This window comes from Cydia pomonella, chromosome 18, assembly GCF_033807575.1.
Source record: "Cydia pomonella isolate Wapato2018A chromosome 18, ilCydPomo1, whole genome shotgun sequence".
Taxonomy (NCBI): Eukaryota; Metazoa; Arthropoda; class Insecta; order Lepidoptera; family Tortricidae; genus Cydia; species Cydia pomonella.
Window position 1 is genome coordinate 5,462,399 of NC_084720.1, and position 19,501 is coordinate 5,481,899.

Below are 19,501 nucleotides of genomic sequence, written 5' to 3' on the forward strand. Positions count from 1 at the left end.
AGCTTCGAGCAATTTCTATCCTAGTTTTGATTTCTTTGCTTGGGACCCATTCGGTCCCCCAACCGGTATTAATTAATTCGGTAATCGGTAATTCGGTCCATACCATACATTGGGTTGAATTTGTTAATATTTTGAAACCAATTACAACACGTTTCATTAAACATGTTGAAAACATAAAAGAATAGGACATTCAACTTTTAAAGCGCAAAAAGATAAAAAAATACTGGTTTCTGTGAAGTACATACTCTAAATTTTCTCTTGAATTTCTCATGATTATTGCCGTCACAATGTATCACATTTAAAAAAAGTTGAGTGCGATTCAAACCCAATGTATAACGATAACGTAGCTCAGCGTGGTTCGCCACCACATGGCTATAAGGCTGTATTCTTTCTCAAGAGTAGCGGTATCTGGTAACGTCGCGCCGGCGTAGTTGTAACCGTTGTGAGTATACAAGGTGTATCGTGTTCTATTTAGGGAAAAAAGAATAAACTTTTTTTGAGGCCAAAAAATTATTTTTTTGAAGGTCGTCCAATCCGGCCTGAACCCCATACAAAGACCAAAAATTTTGCGTGTCAAAATTTTTATTCTTCTCTACTTTTTTTTTAATTTATATAGAACACAAACAGTCACGTATACAAATGGATTTGAAGTACAATGTAGAGTACTTAACATACTTAAAATTCATAGACCTGGAGGTTCATTATTAAGTACATAATGTTAACATACATACTAACAGCATAAAGAAAATGAAATCATGAGCCATACTTAAATTCTATTTACTAGTCTTCAGAGGAGAAAAAAAAATACAATAAGTAGTAATACAGTAAGCAGGTTTGACATTACTGTCTGTTTCATTAACTATCGGATATGTTGTATTTTTTTTTTTACTAATATCTGGTAGGTATTAGGACAACCGAAAAGTTACATTTATACATTGTGTACATTGTATTATATTTAATCAGAACGTGATTCCGAATATGCGCTTAAATAGACATTCTTACAAATACATAAACGACAGATTAAGACAATCGATTAAAAATTATAGTGCTACAAGAAATTGTATAAATTAAATAAAATTAAACTAAAGGCGAAACATAAGTGTTTAACGTGGTGTTGACTGAAAAATGCAGGTCAAACGTGTTTCAAAACGAATTATTCATTTCCGCGTTAGTTCACTGCATATAAAGCTTTCAATACACTCTTCTTCTCTCTTCTTTCCATCCTGTTACCCCCTACTGGGGTGTAGGGCTCGAACCATTCTCGACCACTGACTCCGGTCCTGGGCAGCTTGGGTAACCTATTCAGACCCCATCCCTAATACACCCAATTATTGTTCCACAGAACGGCGCCAAGTGGATTTAGGGCGACCATGTTTCTGTTTTCCGATGAATGAATTTCCGAGCACAAAACAAAAAAATATTTTCGGGACTACTTTGCCATTTTGAAGTTAAACCGGAAATCCCCAACTAGTGATTTTTATCTGTAAATCAAACTATTTTGTAAACGGTGTAGCTTTATCCAGAGAGGTTTTCAGCTATTTTTTGACCTCAAACAATTTAAAAATAAATATTTGATCTGTCATTTGGGCACATCATTAATTTTATTCATTGAACTGATTGTTCGACTAATATACTTATTTCATGATTATAATAACTAAAAGCTATTTTATACTTATACCAACGGTAGATGGCAGTTCTTGCTTTGGCGTGAAGTATTAGGGTAGGTACAGGTTTATGTTTCCGATTCAGGCCACAAGATGGCAAACCCTCCAACGCGCAGGGCCCCGATAGCTTCGCCCGCTACCCGCGGACGCCGTGGCCTCGCCCTCCTTCAGATAACATCTGGGCGCCGCCCGCCCGCAGTAGTTAGAGCGCGCGCGTCTCAACCCAACGTCCCACGGCTGGGCAGTGAGTGACCAAGTGTAGTGTTGTGAGTGACTTACGGATTACATTACTTTTTGGTGAGTTTTTAACATGTTACTTATGTTATGTATTAAATTTTAAAAGAGTGTTGAAGAAGTTTTATAATGTAACTTTTATGAGCGCAAACTTCGGAAACTTTGAGTGAAATTTTAAATTCTCGTTTTTATTTGGATTCTTAACGTTTTTTGTGCACAATTTTAAACATTAATAATAGTTTTATTTGTTTGAAAACAAGTACAATAATTACATATAGGTAGGTACATTTCAATGTGCGTCAAAATAATATTTTCTTATCTAGACATGAATACGGTAATTAGTAATAACAAGTTATTGAGTTCAACGTATAAGTTACATTCTTACTTAAGCATTTCTACATATTTTAATAATAACCCTAGCTTTGTGTGAAATTAAGAAATTTCCCGGATTTGCGGTACCTATGGTCTAATATTTTTATCGGTCGTAAAACGCTATTAATACTAATGGATAATGTTAAATATTTAAGCCGATTATAGACTTGATATTGAGTTTTTTTAAACCAATGCGTATAATACCAATATTAGCATCAGACCAAAAATCGGCTGTGTAACGAACGGCTAAGTAGAATACCTGGACCCGGGTATGTCCTTAAACTACGTCCAAAAGAGAGGTGTGGGCACCGTGAATGTCATCTCGCTTTGTGTGGTAGGGCACAGCACAGCGGATATCATTCCAGATCTAGAGCAGAATCCAACCTTACAGTAAACCGCAGCCAAATAACACCAGACCCTAATCATAGTGTTGTGTTCCTGCCGGTGAGTAAGGTTGCCAGAGCTCATTGAAGGTGCGGAATGTTAGGGTCGGCAACGCGCATGTAACTCTTCTGGCGTTACAGGCTTCCATAAGCTACGGAGACTGCTTACCATCAGGCGGGCCGTATGGTTGTTTGCCACCGACGTAGTAGGAAAAAAACGTATTGAAAAGTAACGTTTTCGCAAGCGTCACTATTGAAATGATCCTTTCATATTTGTATCTGTGTCTATGTATTTCAACGCCTAAAAACGGTAAACAAAATCTGTATGAATACCTACCACACTCGTGCCATTGCATGTAAGTTGTCTACAATCAACATACCAGGGTAATATTGACGACAATCCAAATATTGATTTATTGGAAATCTACTCCAAATATCAGCCCCCCTTGTTAAATAAAAGTAAATTCGAAGTACTTAAATACCTAACAATTTTATTTAAAGTTGCAGAAAAAGTAACTTAAGTGGCAATTACGGAGTTAAATGTGATTATAATTATATTCATTACCTTTATTTAAATAAAGAAATAAAATCTATTACTCAAGAACTTAATTAACAGATATTAGTGTAATCTCGTGTTGTTTATATTGCCGTTAATGTGTTGTCATTAATAACAACGTATGAGTATTCTAGAATGAGAAAAAGACGACACGGGATGAAACTTGAAACCTTATTGGCTCACACCCGTTGTGTTGACACGCAACCAAATGTGTTCGGTCAAGGATTCTAATTTCTGTACCATTTTGTACCTTGTCATAGTGACAAACAATATAAAAATCACTAGGGACCTAATACTATTTTCACTGTACAAAGTACGGAATGGTACTAAAATTATTATACATTTAAAAGAGCAATTATTGTATATATTTGTATATCTCGGAAACGGATCTAACGATTTTGATGAAATTTGCTTTATGGGGGTTTTCGGGGGCGAAAATTCGGTCTAGCTAGGTTAAGACCTATAAGGCTCTAAATCGAATTTTCATAGAGATCATAGTTAATATCAGTAACTACATAAATTTTTAATATCCGGGAGACCGAGCTTCTCTCATAAACTCTAATAATTCAAAAGAAAGCTTGGAAAGCTCGGTCTCCCGGATATTAAAAATTAATGTAGTTACTGATATTAACTATGATCTCCTCAACAGCTTAACATATATGATTTACCTCGTGTGTTTGTACGTTTTGAGACGAAGAAAAAGTAACGAATATTGAAATAAATTATATTGAAATGCGTCATATTAGGTACCTATATTATTACTCAATCAACAACCATGTTATAAAAAATAAAAATGAATATAGTTGATTCTAAATTGATTAGTTGAATCCGAACCATTTAGGTAACCGAATAAATTTATTTCGCTAGTTTACAGGTACAAGATGAATAATTCTACGTCAAATCTTGAGATTAGTTGTTAAGAGGACCCCATGAGCCGTGGCAAAATGCCGGTACAATGCGAGGAAGAAGAAGAAGTAAATAATTTTACGTAAAAATGCCAGCTATAGGTACGGATAAGGAAACAGATAAAAGTATTACGGAGCAGATAAAAAGTGAAATTTAATGACTCTTGGAAGAATTAGGACTAGGAATTAGGGATTAGGAATTGACACTTTATTACATCGTTGACGTGGTTGCGAAAAGGTTAAACATCAAACTATATTATTCAATTTTTTCCGATATTTTCCTGCCAGTAAAAATACTCTTAACTTTTTCAGCGTCGTGCCGGCACCCCCTAAATGCTAACGTACTTAAACTATAATTAAAACCACACAAGGGTTTTTTAAATAAATTTATATTAATTATAGTCAAGTTGTTAAAAAAACCGTATAACATTTCAGTACTTACTTAATTGAATTATTAGAGTTTGCATTCCTCTCAAAACTTATGATCATACGAGGATCAAGATAAAAATTATTTCAGCTCCACTCTCTAAATTTCAATGTGAGCTTAAATAACTTCAATTTAATAATAACACCGCTAAAAAACCTGGTTAATTTCAAAGCTCGATCAATTTTAAATGAAAACCCAGGAATTTTCAGCCGTATCGTATCAAAACTCTTAATCGGTTTTGCAACTTCCAATCCGGCAAAGTTCGTTTTACTCGCGCACCGAGGGTTCCTTACAGACATAGAGGTCCGATTATATTTTTCCTGTGAAATTTCTAGTAATGTTAATATTATGTAAGAATTTCATAACTTTTCTTCGGTAAACTTCCGAGATAATGTGAAAAAAATAGCATTCCCCAATGGTATTTTCGGTTTCGGTTTAAATAAATTTTTGTTATCTAAGAAATTGCAGAAATTTCACTTAAAGACAACTTATAAATAGCTAACTTAAAAAACAATACAAGTTACGCAATAAACAAGCACTTATTATGACAATGTTTAACAATAATACAGCGGCATTGATTTTTTTCACATTTTCCTTATAAGTCATAAGTTATTTATTTGCGAAAGATAGGGTATACATAGGATGTTGCAGTTTATAGTTAACTGAGCCAAGCTACCTTGTCACACGGTGACATGCAAATTTTAAAGTTTTTACCTAATACTAAACATGCACTTAAATAATGTCTAAAACTAATTCATGTGTATTTACATAGCAATATTAACATACAAAATAACAAATATTAAAGACTAATTATATCGTATAATACAAATAAATTGAGCTGTAGCAGTTTACTTATCCAGATATTCATTTATTGAATAGAAGGTCTGTTCATTAAGCCATTGAAATAAACGTCTCTTAAATAATTGTAATGTAAGGCTTTTAATAGTATCTGGCAGCTTGTTAAACAAACGTATGCTCATGGGATAACAACTTTTCCTATACAGACTCGTGTGAGTTCTCGGACATATCAGTTTGTTAGGGTATCGCGTATTAAAGTTACATATTTCGTCATTTTTTGTATATAGATTTTGATTGCATTTTACAAATACACACATTTCAAATATGTATAAACAAGGAACAGTGAGAAGATTCAGTTTTTTGAATAATGGTCTGCATGAAGTTAATACGGAAACACCACAAATCGCGCGTATACACTGCTTTTGAGCTATAAGCAATCCATTTATATTTGACCCGTTACCCCATACAGTTATACCATATCGTAGACTAGATGACACGTAGCCATGATACGCTTAGATTGCTGTTTTTTGGCTAGTAATTTTCGTTAAACGCCAAAGGGCATAGGCAAAACTGTTTATTTTCTTACACACGCTTTCAATATGATGTGTCCAGTGACACCTATCATCAAGTAAAATCCCAAGAAACATTGAACGATATATGAATGTTATATTTGATCTGGGCACGGGAATTTGTCTGTCCACGAAAATTGGATTTTACTGACACGAAAATTGGTCTTCTAAGAATAGTTGAAATACGTTTTATTATTAATTTATCCTTAAATCACTAAATAATAACCTCGTTCGTATTTGAAATCTATGGCATGTTTTTAAAACATCACACAAATAAATCTTATTAAACGACTGGATAATTCAAACAAAAATCTTAATCTACTTAGATTAAAGTTGAGTAGAATCTTATCCAAGTAGAAATGAAGTAACATTTTTTTACATTAATATACTATTTGCTTGTCAAATATCTATGTCCTGTAGGTTCGTGTACTTCTCTCACTATCACTGAGCGTAATAGTGAGCGAGAAGGATGTGATTACTCGGGAGTCTCAGGACCGCGGATATCATGTTTTTGGATTTTAATATGCTGTAAGTTATAACAAAAAAGTAATCTGTGTTTCTATTCTGTTTGGCCCTATGGTTGACTGTTGGAGAGTGCCATTTGGCATTAAGCCCGCCATTTGTACATTGTTTTATATAATAATAATAATAATCGATTTCTTCTCTCAAAAATAAAATTGCTCATTTAGAAGCAATTTCCATATAATGTAGTGTTATTAGAGTAAAATGGGTGTGCGGCTAACGCTGCGTTTGTCGCTTAATATTTGATTCAGAGTAAGTATATGTATTTGAATATTGAATGCAAATAAATTTTGAATTCTAATATATTTTGAATATGATCATGATACATTATGAAGCAATTCCGCATAATATTCATTGCTGATCTACATATTTATTAATATTTGCTTGTCAGACACAATGCTGACCAATTAAGTTTTGAATTTGAACTGTAATTTGTACATTCGTCATATAAATAAATAATAAGCATAAGTAAGCAAATAAGCTAAAAACAAGTCAATTTAGCGAAGTTGGTAAAGGTAGGATTGCGGAACATAATAGCCATAACAGGTAGACCTTAGGTCAATTTTATTTATACTCGTAGACGGTAATTGTTGATTTCGTATTCCAAATTATAATTGCGTACTTTTAATGTATGGGCTCCCACTCAACTATAAGATTAATTTAGATACGCTGTTGTCAACTGTAAAAAAATTACTAATCACGTGCCCCCATAGAAAAGACTAAACGGGCGCGGGGCGGGAATCGCGCATTTGTGTCTACATTTTTGTCTACTAAGATATTAACCAATTTAAATTTTTAGGTTTTATAGTAAATAAAGCATTATTTTAGATGACTCGTAGGAAAAGTATTGTGTTTATACAATAGTGATATAATCAAGCTTTTCAACGGTAGCGCTACTCTAACCACCCTTTTTTCCTCACGAAATCTGGCAAGGTTCTCAAGTTGTTAACGGCCTCCTTTAGTGTAGTTGTGGTGTAGATATCGGAGAGGGTGTATATCTACAGCTATCAGGTGTATCAGGTACACCTGATACCTGTTCCTAAATAAGTATTTACCACAAAACACATTCTTCTGAACTGCAAGTAGGTAGAAGTCTACCTACTTACCTGGTTTCCTCTGTGTCCATGTACGGCGTAAAATTTAAAAGAAAATTATATCATTTATCTTTATATATTTTAATATAAACCACGTAACAGAGCTTCGAAGTTTGACCGCTAAAAATAATAAGGCGCAAAATAAACAAACATTTGTACTTATTTTCAGAATTATTTTTTTAAACACTAGCTTATAGCTAGCCATATAGTCTTATAAAAATATGACGTTTTTTAGGTTATTAAAATAAAATGAAAATTTAGTAAAATAATATTATATTTTATCCGTCAAAATATATTTAAAAAAATTATATAATGTTTTCTGTAACCTACAAAAAAATACGCAACATTTGAATCCTATTAGGTTCCTGAATTCAAAATTTCGTGTTCCACGGGACACCCTAATGTACGCTCTGGACTAAAACAGCGAAAATCGAAATTTGCAAATTGCGGGCATCTTTCTTTGTTACTCTAATTACGCCTTGATTGGACTGAAAGAGAAAGATCCTCGCAATTTGCGAATTTAGGTTTTCGCAATAGGACCTCTGCACATAGGGCTGTTTTACCCATATTATAGAGATATGTGTCTATTTAGTTATGTCCTATAACTAATCCTTAATCCTGCTATTTTTCGTAGTTGGTGTCTAGGTATCCTGCTTTATCCGTTATAATATTATATGGCATGTATAGTTTCTATTATTCACGAACGGTATTAGACTAATATTATTAGTCCACGAACTGTCACGTCGTATGGTTACCATGGCAACACACTAATAATAATAGACTAATAACGGTCGCGACGGGTAGGTACCTAAATCATGGTAAGTATATTCAGATGACTCTTAGCGACGCCCATATGAGTAAATGTTCGAAGGTAATGTTGTAAGTACACCTAATTATTTGCGTCTTTTGACGGGCTGTGATATCTTTGTAATTATATCTTAGGGCGACTAAAACTTCACAAAGACTAAAGCTTTAGTAATTAACAGTATGTTCGCGTCTCAAACTAAGTAGACTTGGGATCACTTTAGCTTTTAGCTGGATAAACACAGTACCTACATATAAGTATTTCTGATCTCTGCTTTTTAGGATTCCATAGTCAACTAGGAACCCTTAGTTTCGTTATGTCCATCTGATAATGATACATAAAGATAAAATACATTTATTCGTGACAGTCACAAACACGTACGAACATGTACAGGCAACAGAAGAACAGAACTTAAGTGCGCATCACGGAATGGACCCAACTCTAGCTAGCTATGAAGCCAGCGCATTCGGTGATGTCACGACAGATAACACATACAGTACATTATAACATTACAGACAAAAAATCCAAGAAAAAGAAGAATTACTTACTACTACAAAGATTACACAAAAACACATGAAGATAACAAACACAAAAAAATATTCCTTTTTTTTTAATATAAGAGAGTTGGTTTACAATGAACGCGACTATAACATCTGCATCATGGTGGATAATCATCATGGTGGTGGTTATCATGGTGTCATCTGTCTGTCTGGATTACCGTATCCGCCGGACCGGATTGTAATCCCTACCGTCAACATCGAAAAATCGAAAATATAAAGATAAAGATTTAAATATTTTTGATGTTGGCTAGGGTAGGTTCTCAGGGCGCCCGGAGACACGGCTTCCCTCCGGCGGTTTCCAACCGAAAGCGATGATTGCGTAATTCGTTTCCCCTCTTCAAAAAGCATGTCATATTCATATTATTCATTTCCATTGCCATCTTCGTGTATTTTCATTTTCCCTTCGTTACCAAGGAGACTAAAAAGGGCCTATTTACTGATAACATTGAGATGTAAAATATTAAAGCTTTTTATACTACCATTTATGCCTAAAAGGTAAACCCAAAAAAGTGTCATTGTGCTGTCCCTAACAGGACCCGAAAATGAAAATATAATGTTTATTATGTTCGTAAAAAGTAACCGATGAGGGCCTCCGGTGACCCGTGAAGCCTTTTGTGGTCAACCATTCCCGCATACCTACAGCGAAAATTATATTTACTTAATAAACAAGATGTGGTTGTACTGTAGGTATGTCCTTTGGGGACAATTCTGTGGGTACTTCTTTGTTCTTGCTTTTGGCCGATTTTGAACGCAACTGGCCCGATTCGAATTTTAAGATACGTCAACTATAAGGTCTAGATACGATGGTTCCGATATGTCAGGGTCAAAAGTGACGTTTCTCCCCTAATAATTGACGTATCGGATATGTTTGAATCGGGCCGTATATCTTACAAGTTGAACAGATCCGTAGAACGATAAGAGAATTATCTATTAGGTACTGTTTCCGAGTCCCGTTTCATCATTTACACGCAACTGTGTAGCAAATTTCTACAGATTTGAGTCAGTCTCGCTCGCACATACTAACTTAAATAACTAGTGTTAATAGGAACACGAGTCTTTGAGTCTAAATTTGAAGAACTTGACTCGTTTTTACGAAGCTCAGAAAATGACTCAACTCTCTACAAAAGACTCGGGTTTTTAACAAGTTAAAGAACTCGAGCTACTACTTAAGACGAAAGGGGATGACTGCTTCTCCGTACAAGCGTAGTCCTCATTTTCCTCCCTGGGTATTGAAATGGTGGAAAATAGTTTTATATATTTTAATGGATTAACCAGCTACGGCCCTTTTTTTGATTTTTTTACTAATATAAGAGTTAGGAGTATTTACAAAATAATATGGAATATAATATAATATGTGCCTGCTCTTCTTGAGTCGACTGGAATTATCAGGGATGATGGCAAGAGGCCTGATGGGGTGTCCTTGGTTCCTTGGAGCTTGGGACGGATGTTAATGTGGGATGCTACCTGCGTAGACACACTGGCACCGTCCCACCTCCAACGGACTAATGTAAAAGCGGGCGCAGCGGCGGAAAGCGCCGAAATTTTGAAACGTAATAAATATAAGAGCCTCGGTGAGAGTATCATTTTGTACCATTTGGCGTTGAAACTTGAGGTCAATGGGGTCCCAGCGCACACAAGTTTTTTGGAGAAATCGCGAAACGTCTGGTTGACGTATCTGGTGACCGAAGAGCTGGCAGCTTCCTCGCACAACGTATCAGTATTGCGATACAACGAGGAAATGCCGCCACCATCCTTGGAACAATGCCTCAAGGGCCTATTTTAGATATATTAAGCTAGTTATAGTAATCATCTGTATATATCCATTATGTATATTGTTATTGTAAATAAACATTCAATTGTATATGGAATTGTTTTTCGCTCCTAGTTCTTATAATAATCGAAAAAGTCAAACGAAGGGACGAGAACGGGAAGCCGCTAACATGTTTGGAGTGATCACTGTAAAAGCTTATTTCTCTATGGAGTATATGGTATTGGCTTTAAGCTAGCCCTAGAAAAGGTACCTATGTTAACGGCACCAATCTTGGAACATTTAAGAGTAGCGCCATTCGTTTTGACATCAGCATAACAAATATCAATGAAAAATTAAACTTAAAGCAGCTATTTGGCTCTTGTTTATGGTTAAATATTGCCAGCGATTAAAAACTGATGGTAAATACTTGTTTTACAGGATTTGTCTATACCATCCCATCACTGGTGCCTGTTCCATTATAGGGGTGTTTACTATATATGATAATTAGAGCAACGGAAATACAAACACAAAGAATGAGATTGCACACCTCAATACAGAAAAGAATACAGCATCAATTCAATTATAGGTAAACAACAGGTGGTCTTATCGCTAAACAGCGATCTCTTCCAGACAACCTTTAGGTGGCGAAATTTCATAAACTTATGTCATACACACTATGTCATTAAATTTCTTCAATTATCCAATTACTTTCGTTAGCTATACTATGAGTATGTATGTCTTCTGATTGTGTATTTACGAATAAAATAAATCTATTCTATTCTTAATACATGGGAAATAAGGTCGTATAACGCTAAATTTAAAAGCGACAGAGCGTGTATACGGTCTTCCCTTTCACGATCTTCTCAAATTGGCCTTAATATATATAATCCTGAATAAAGAAAATAAAATAATTAAATATTCGTAATTACAAGTAGGTATTCCTCGTTTGATAGGATAAGTTGTAGGTATCAGCAATGTACCTAATCTTAATGAGTGATTCTGGATGATTTGACGAGGGTTATGTGCCAATATTTCGTACACCAGCTGAGCCGATAATAATTGGCTCTCTAATATGTTTGATATGGGTGTATTTAGCAATTAGTTATAATAGGTAAATTAATTTAATTATCTAGTTATATTTGTCGGCGTTCGAGCCTCGTTGGTAGTGACTGCCTATGAAGCAGGAGGTCCCGGGTTCGAATTCCGGTCAGGGCATTTATTTGTGTGTTTAGGTACCACAAATATTTGTTCCTGAGTTATGGATATCTTCTAGTATATCAGTTTTTTTTTTTTTTTTTTTACATATTATAGGACATTATTACACAAATTGACTAAGTCCCACAGTAAGCTCAATAAAGCTTGTGTTGAGGGTACTTAGACAACGATATATATAATATATAAATATTTATAAATACATAGAAAACACCCATGACTCAGGAACAAATATCCATGCTCATCACACGAATAAATGCCCTTACCAGGATTTGAACCCGGGACCATCGGCTTCATAGGCAGGGCCACTACCCACTAGGCCAGACCGGTCGTCAAAAATATTATAGGGACGTTATTAAACAAATTGACTAAGTCCCACGGTTAGCTCAAGAAGGCTTGTGTTGTGGGTCAGACAACGATATATATAATATACAAATATTTAAATACATAGAAAATATCCATTACTCAGGAACAAATATCTGTGCTCATCACACAAATAAATGCTCTTACCGAGATTCGAACCCAGGACCATCGGCTTCATAGGCAGGGTCACTACCCACTAGGCCAGACCGGTCGTGAAAGATCGTATAAGGGAGACCGTATACAGTGTATACACGCTCTTTTGTCGCTTTCAAATTTATAGTTATACGACCTTAATTCCCATGTATTAAGGTTAGAATATAATAGTTTTTTTTTATTCGTAAACACACAAACATAAAATAGTCAGTAGACATGCATAAAAGAGAACATAGTGAGAATATAATATACAAATACTTAATTACATAGAAAACATCCATGACTCAGGAACAAATATATGTGTTTATGTAAAAATATAAGTATATATGTTTACCGGGATTCGAACTCAGGACCATCGGCTTCAGTGTTTAGATACATATATAGGTACCTATCGTCGTTTAGTACCCGCAACACAAGTCTTAGATACTTACTGTGTGTAAAATTATCCTAATATAATAATAAAAAAATGCATATTATCGTTCCACTGCTGGGCACAGACCGCCTCTCATGCGCGAGAAAAAAAGAAAAGAAAAGAAAGAAAGAAAATAGAAGTGACATTTATTCCATAAAGCACACATACACAGGACAAGAAAATAAAGCTGATGAAGAGGGCTTGTGCTATAGTCCTACTGGCACTATGACCATAAATACATGAATTTCTTCGCAGATGTATATCTCTAATATATTTTCTTGTAAAACACTTTTAATTGGATAATTTTTTTCACAGATATTTTCTTACAAAACTTGGATATATTTATTTTGCTTCGGTACAACAAAAAACATCTATACGAGTAGAATATCAATAAATGAAATTTTAGCCTTTTTTATACATTAATATATGAACAGATCCCTTCCATATTTTCCTTCAAGCTTAGCTTAAGATAAAACTATTCCCCATACAATTAAGTGATACATTTCAGTAGTGAAGGCAGAGGGCATCTGGCTCGCTACAATGTTCTGTAATAAATGCATATACCGTCACAGTTCCGATGGGTATAAAAAATATAAATCAATCGTTACCAGCGCTAACTGCATTGGTTACATTACCTGCCACTAAATCAATTTACTTAAACGCCCACACTGTTTCTGCGGAATACAAAGCCGCAAATTAATTACTACAGTAATTATTATTTTATGAGTGAAATATCATGGGATCAGTTACAATAATTTAAAAGGTTTCCTCAAGATGTCTTCCTTTAGCGAAAAGTTAGTGGTAAATATCAAATTATAATTCCATAAATTTTCATTAATAATTAATTTAATATTTAATGGTTTTTGAAGCAATAACATTAATTCTTTTTAATTGTTAGAAAAACCTAGATCTAAAAATAAATAATACTAGCCTTACAATAAAATACAAAAAATTATCCCCCTGCGGCATGGTGCCGTAGACAAATTTTTTGAGCGAGGAAGCTGCCAGCTCTGCGGTCACCGGTGACCTAATCATTTTAGAAAGTTCCTTAAACATGTTAAGGGCGCTTGGACCCCACGGACCAAGGGTCTCAACGCCAAAAGGTGCGAAATTGTATTCCGTAAATATGTTCCGAAATTGTGAGTCGGACGTTAGATGAACTCGACCACCTCCGCAGCGGACGTGTAAAATTGACCTGTTATATTTATTTATATTAAAAACGTTAGATGTCACCTGGCCCTTATTTCTTCCAACAAAAACACCTGGTAAAGAAAGCCCCGTGGGTTCAGGAGGTTTTTTAAGGTGCGTTTTAGACCTATGTTCGGGATTTTTTTTCTATCGTGCTGAAATTGGGGACATTTCATATGGCGACGGCCAAGGGGTGGGGCATACATATTTTTTTTCTTTAGCTCCCCCTTGGCGACGCTCATGAACAGTCTAAAAATCAGGTTTCGAATGGATGAAGTTACTAGGGAAAGACTTCGTCAAGATTGCTAATTTAACTTTTATTTTGCAACCGTGTCGTACAAAAATCGTAAAACGCGCTACGATTTTTCAAAAATTTAGAACCTACTGCACACTTATACTGCACCACACCAAGAACTGTTAAACTTGCATCCTCCACCGTGGAACAGCTTCCAGATACCGGGAGACCAATTCGAACGTACATGGATTGGCGCGATTGAGACGCACGGGCGAATGTAAATTAAATGACATCATTTTGATTAAATTGGCTTGCGTACTTTAAGTCGCGCAGGATATGTATGAAGTCGCGCGCGAGAATGCAACTCATACCTAATATTATTGACATTAGCCAATAACCTTTTATAGGTAATCCTCATGTTGCACGTAAAATGTGAGTATCTAAAAAAAAAAAGAATAGTTTAAATAACAAAAGTGTCATTTTTGTTTAGGCGCTCCTAAAAAGTTGAAAAATCACATCCAACCTTGTGGAACTCGAGGAGACTTACCCCCTTATTCATAAACGTATCCGACGTATTGGTATGATGGAAAGGGACAAACGATTATTAGCGGCATCGTAACTTTAGTACACGTTTATGAATAAGGGGGTTAATGTTTATCGATATCGTGCTCTTTAATAAGTCCGGCCCCGGGACAGAAGTCAAGTAGAAATGGCCCATTGTAGGGGACTAGCAGGCTAATTCGAACGCGCACCACACATTAAACCGATATGGGAATCATATCAGTTAGATACTTGTGAGTGAAAGTGCGTGCCCGGGAACGCGGATATCATGTTTTTAATTTTAAAATTTTTGTACATCTAAAAAACAAGTTATCGATACGTTCCCTCAAAGATGATATTGCTGATTTTTAGAAGCAATTCATATTTTTAGTTTTTGTGCATAATTTGGTACAAATTTTTACAGTGCATTTTACACAATTTTTTTCTATCGAGCGAAGGTCAAAAACTCAGGATTCGAATCGATGCAGTTTTTTGAGAAAGACCTCAAAATTACTAATGAAATTTATGGCAGCATTTATGGATCACCATCTTATTTATTAATTTATAGATCTTACATATAAACTAGATTATTTTTAACTAGATGTTTTTTTTGTCATTTAATAAATTTGTTTTCAATTAATTTATATATATATATATATATATATATATATATATATATATATATATATATATATATATATATATATATATATATATATATATATGGTATTTAGATAGTTATTAGAAGCAGCGTAGGGAAAAACTATTGAAATATCATCTGCGAAAAGAACACAAGTTTGATCTAAAATTGTTGGTTTATATAAATTAGGAAAAGGAGACAACCGATATTACTTCCTTGTGGGATAGACCCAGTCAAGACTCACTTTTCTGATTTTAACACTCTCCATCGTTTTATCGATCTCATCGCGAGGTCTACCACTCACAGAGCTACTAGTTATATCAAAGGATAAAATGAAAAAAAAAATACGCTGCTGGCAGGACTTCACATCCACTCTACCGACGATGGGCTGGGGGCAGAGCCAGGCGCTATGCGCGGGGGAGTCTCTGCGGTTAAACGCTCACAGGACTTGGGTGCCTGACCAACTAGCACGCAAAATGTCTGCAGCCTACAGGCCGCCCGCCGAGGCGCACGCGGTCGAATGCTGATACTGACCCTGCGGCACCTTTTTCTAAGAGCGGAGTCGGGATGCGTTGGTGGTTTTAGACGGTAGTCCTCCACTGGTGACTTCGTCATCGCCCGTAGTTTGCCCCAGACCAGGTGGCATGCGTAAACGGATTTACCCAACGTTAAAAAAAGACTTAAACTCGCAACCTCTGCAATTCTCGCATTGCTCTTTACCAATTAAGCTACGGAAGCCTACCAAAAGGTTTAATTTACGGATATCATTGAGGTTGATACTTAACTGATATCTGATACAATACTCCAAGTTTTCTCTTCAATGTGTCGTGATTGGCGCCGCTACGGAATGAGTTTCCCATCCTGCCCACGGAGACGAAACATAATCGCCCTAGGGACTACCGTAAATTGCTACACTGTAACTAGGCAAAAACTTGTTAAATAGAAGTACAACTTCCATCAGTTATATAACCCTGAAAATCGAAGTTCGTAAATTGCGGGCATCTTTCTCTGTCACTCTAGTTACGCCTTCATTGGGGTAAAAGAGAAAGAACTTCGGTGCCCTCTGGTCCTTCTCCGAACGCAGCTCGCTGAGAACTGAGCGGCCGTGCGTACCCGGGATCGCGGATATCAATGTTCTTGAATTGTTATTTTAATTTAGTTTTAACTTAAAATGAAGTAATCGATTAGTTCGATCAAATATAAAATTACGCATTTTTACAGTGGCAATTTTCATAATCAATATCTAATAGTTACACATTTTTAAAGGTGTCCTCTATACAAACATACTTAGTCACGATCTCATTTTAAAACCACTAGCTAGATTGCTCTAAAACTTTGTACTTACAATAGAATAAGGTATATCTGTGTCTGTTATTAGTTTATGTAGCTTCAGAAACAGTACAGCGAATTTAAGTTTTTGTTTGAAAAATTATTTTTGCTCTCTTTCGTATGATTTTTAAATTGAAGCTATATAAACTAATTACTATGGCGACCAGTTTGGTCTAGTGGGTAGTGACCCTGCCTACGAAGCCGATGGTCCTGTCCGAAAGTTCTATTAGAATCGAATACGTAGTTTTAAAATGAGAACGAAACTCCTTTTGTGTGGAAAGGTGTAATTCGGCCAAGTTTGCCGGGGACTGTAATGGTGCTTTTTAGACCTACGTTCCTGTTTTTTTTTCTACTGACTGAAAGTTGGTTTTCGAATCCATTCGAATCGATTAAGTTACTAGAGAAAGGCCTCAAGAAAAAGAAAATGAAAATTTATTGATAACAATAGTTACAGAACGTTTCGTACTTAAGTATATTAAATCTAACACATGGCATATGGTAAGTTTATTGTTTTTAATTATACATATTTACAATCCGAAATTCATTGGATACCTACATGTTTAATATTACATTAATTTATACATTCATAATTATTAAAAATTAAATTTTAAGGTAAGTGGCATGTCGAAAAAATCATTATAATCATAAAACTTATTAGTAAGTAGCCACTTGTTTAACCTACATTTAAAACCGGCGGTGGAGGTTGCATTTGTGACAATGTGTTATGGCGGATGGCGGTTAAATACTGATGGTTTTCATAGAAATTTTACACTAATTATGATATGCCATGCAGTTTGGTCCGACTTTAGGTTTTTTTTTTTTTTTCATTTCATTTCATTTCATTTATTCATTGTGAAGTCATGTACATTTCAATTAAGATGTTATATATATGAACAAGTCAGAACATGACACCCCGTAGGGGCATACAATATTACTTAAAGCTAATAACAGTACCTACATAATTAACTAACAAAATAATTACAAGAACGAGAAACTTATACTATAGGTCAATTATTACATGTCATATAATATCTTTTTTATAGGCTATAAATTATTATCATTAAAAAAATCTTTAACAGAGTAGTAACATTTGTCAATAAGGAATTTAATTAATTAATTTTTAAATACTGTCAACTGGGGTTCTAGCTTTATATAATCAGGAATTTTATTAGTTATAACTATACATTTATAATGAGGACTATTTCTGTATATTTCCAAGTTGGTTTTTGGTAATATTAATTTATTTCTATACTTCGTTCTAGTATTTTCCTTATCTTGCTTTAGTTCGAATAAATCTGGATTTTCCCGAACAAAGAGAGCGGCTTGTAAAATATAGATGCAAGGCAAGGTTAATAATTTAAATTCAATAAAGAAAGGGCGACAACTGTTGGGGATATGCACATTTGCCTGGACACGAATACATTTTTTTTGCATCTCAAACAGTTTTTTGGAATCGGTACTGGCTCCCCACAGCACCACGGCGTAGCGGAGCCATGCGTAAGCATATGCGTGATATGCCGATAGTGCACACTTGAAATCTGTATTTGATTTTAGTATATTATGCCCATATAAAAATTTTGATATTTTTGTTTTAATATGTTCAATATGTTCTTTCCAATTTAAGGCCGAGTCTATTGTTACACCTAGTAAGTTAAAATGTGTCACTTCTTCTATTTTACATGAGTCAATATCTAAATTTATTTCCAAGGGTTTTTTTTGTATGGGCTTCAACTGTATAATTTTAGTTTTCATCAAATTAATTTCTAAGTTATGGTCACTCAGCCATTCTTTTACGGAAGTAAAATTATCATTAAGGTATGAATTGCATTCTGAACTATTCTTGCAACTAAACAATAGCGATATATCGTCGGCAAACATTACGCAGGAGGTTTTTGTGTCTAGGCATTTTGGCAAGTCATTAATATACGCCAAGAATAGAAGACAACCACATACGCTGCCCTGGGGGATGGAGCAAGTAGTATGACGCATTTTAGAGGTCACGGTTTTTATCTCCTCGGACTCCTTATCTAAACATTCCAGTTGCACGCATTGTTTTCGATTTTGGAGGTAAGATTTAAACCAGTTGTTGTTTTTAAGCTCATAAACAATGTATATTGCCTGACTAAATATAACATTACAAAATTAAAACTAAAATTAAACCTAGAAATAAAATAAAAAAACAAGTACCTAATAAAAACAAGTTACGTTTTAAATTCGAACTATTGGTTTACTTTGGTGGTAATATACATATTTTTTACAAGCAACAAAATATGTTTATTTCCATAAATTTTCTTTAGACCTTATAATAAATTTATTATACAGTTTAAACTAAAACCATTTACTCGAACCCGAGGTCATACCGAGTAACTTTTACTATGGGACCAGCCCCAAAATCACGGCATAAAGTTTTAGTTGGTCTGGCGTAGACATTTCCTATGGATGAGTCAAATTTGTTTTCGTGATTTCGGGGTTAGCCTCATAATAAAAGTTGCTCAGTATGACCTAAATAGGGTTTGAGTAAATGGTTTTAGTTAATAAACATACTGTATATTGATTAATATATACAGAGAGGTATTACAGTAGCTTTACAAATACTAAACTAATATATTTGAAAAAATATACGTTATATCTATATCTATCTCATATTACGAAAAAAACTTTGTAAAAATATGACATTTCATTAATTTTGCCCCTGATGCTCTCCGGTTCAGCCGGGCCTCATTCTTATTGAAAATCAGTCCGGTTTGCAAACCCTAGTCGGAACTAAAACATTATTATATCACATATTAA

General features: G+C 34.8%; 1 protein-coding gene across 2 annotated transcripts in view; it reads left to right on the forward strand.

The window, feature by feature from the left end:
* The first annotated feature begins 1,615 nt into the window (after positions 1 to 1,615).
* The window catches only part of LOC133527842 (adipokinetic hormone/corazonin-related peptide receptor variant I), a 228,414-nt gene continuing 210,528 nt past the window's right edge, over positions 1,616 to 19,501 (forward strand). For both annotated transcript variants that reach the window (XM_061865033.1, XM_061865034.1), the window contains exon 1: positions 1,616 to 1,961. The gene's annotated coding sequence lies outside the window, so the exon portion shown is untranslated. The remainder of the gene's footprint in view (positions 1,962 to 19,501) is intronic.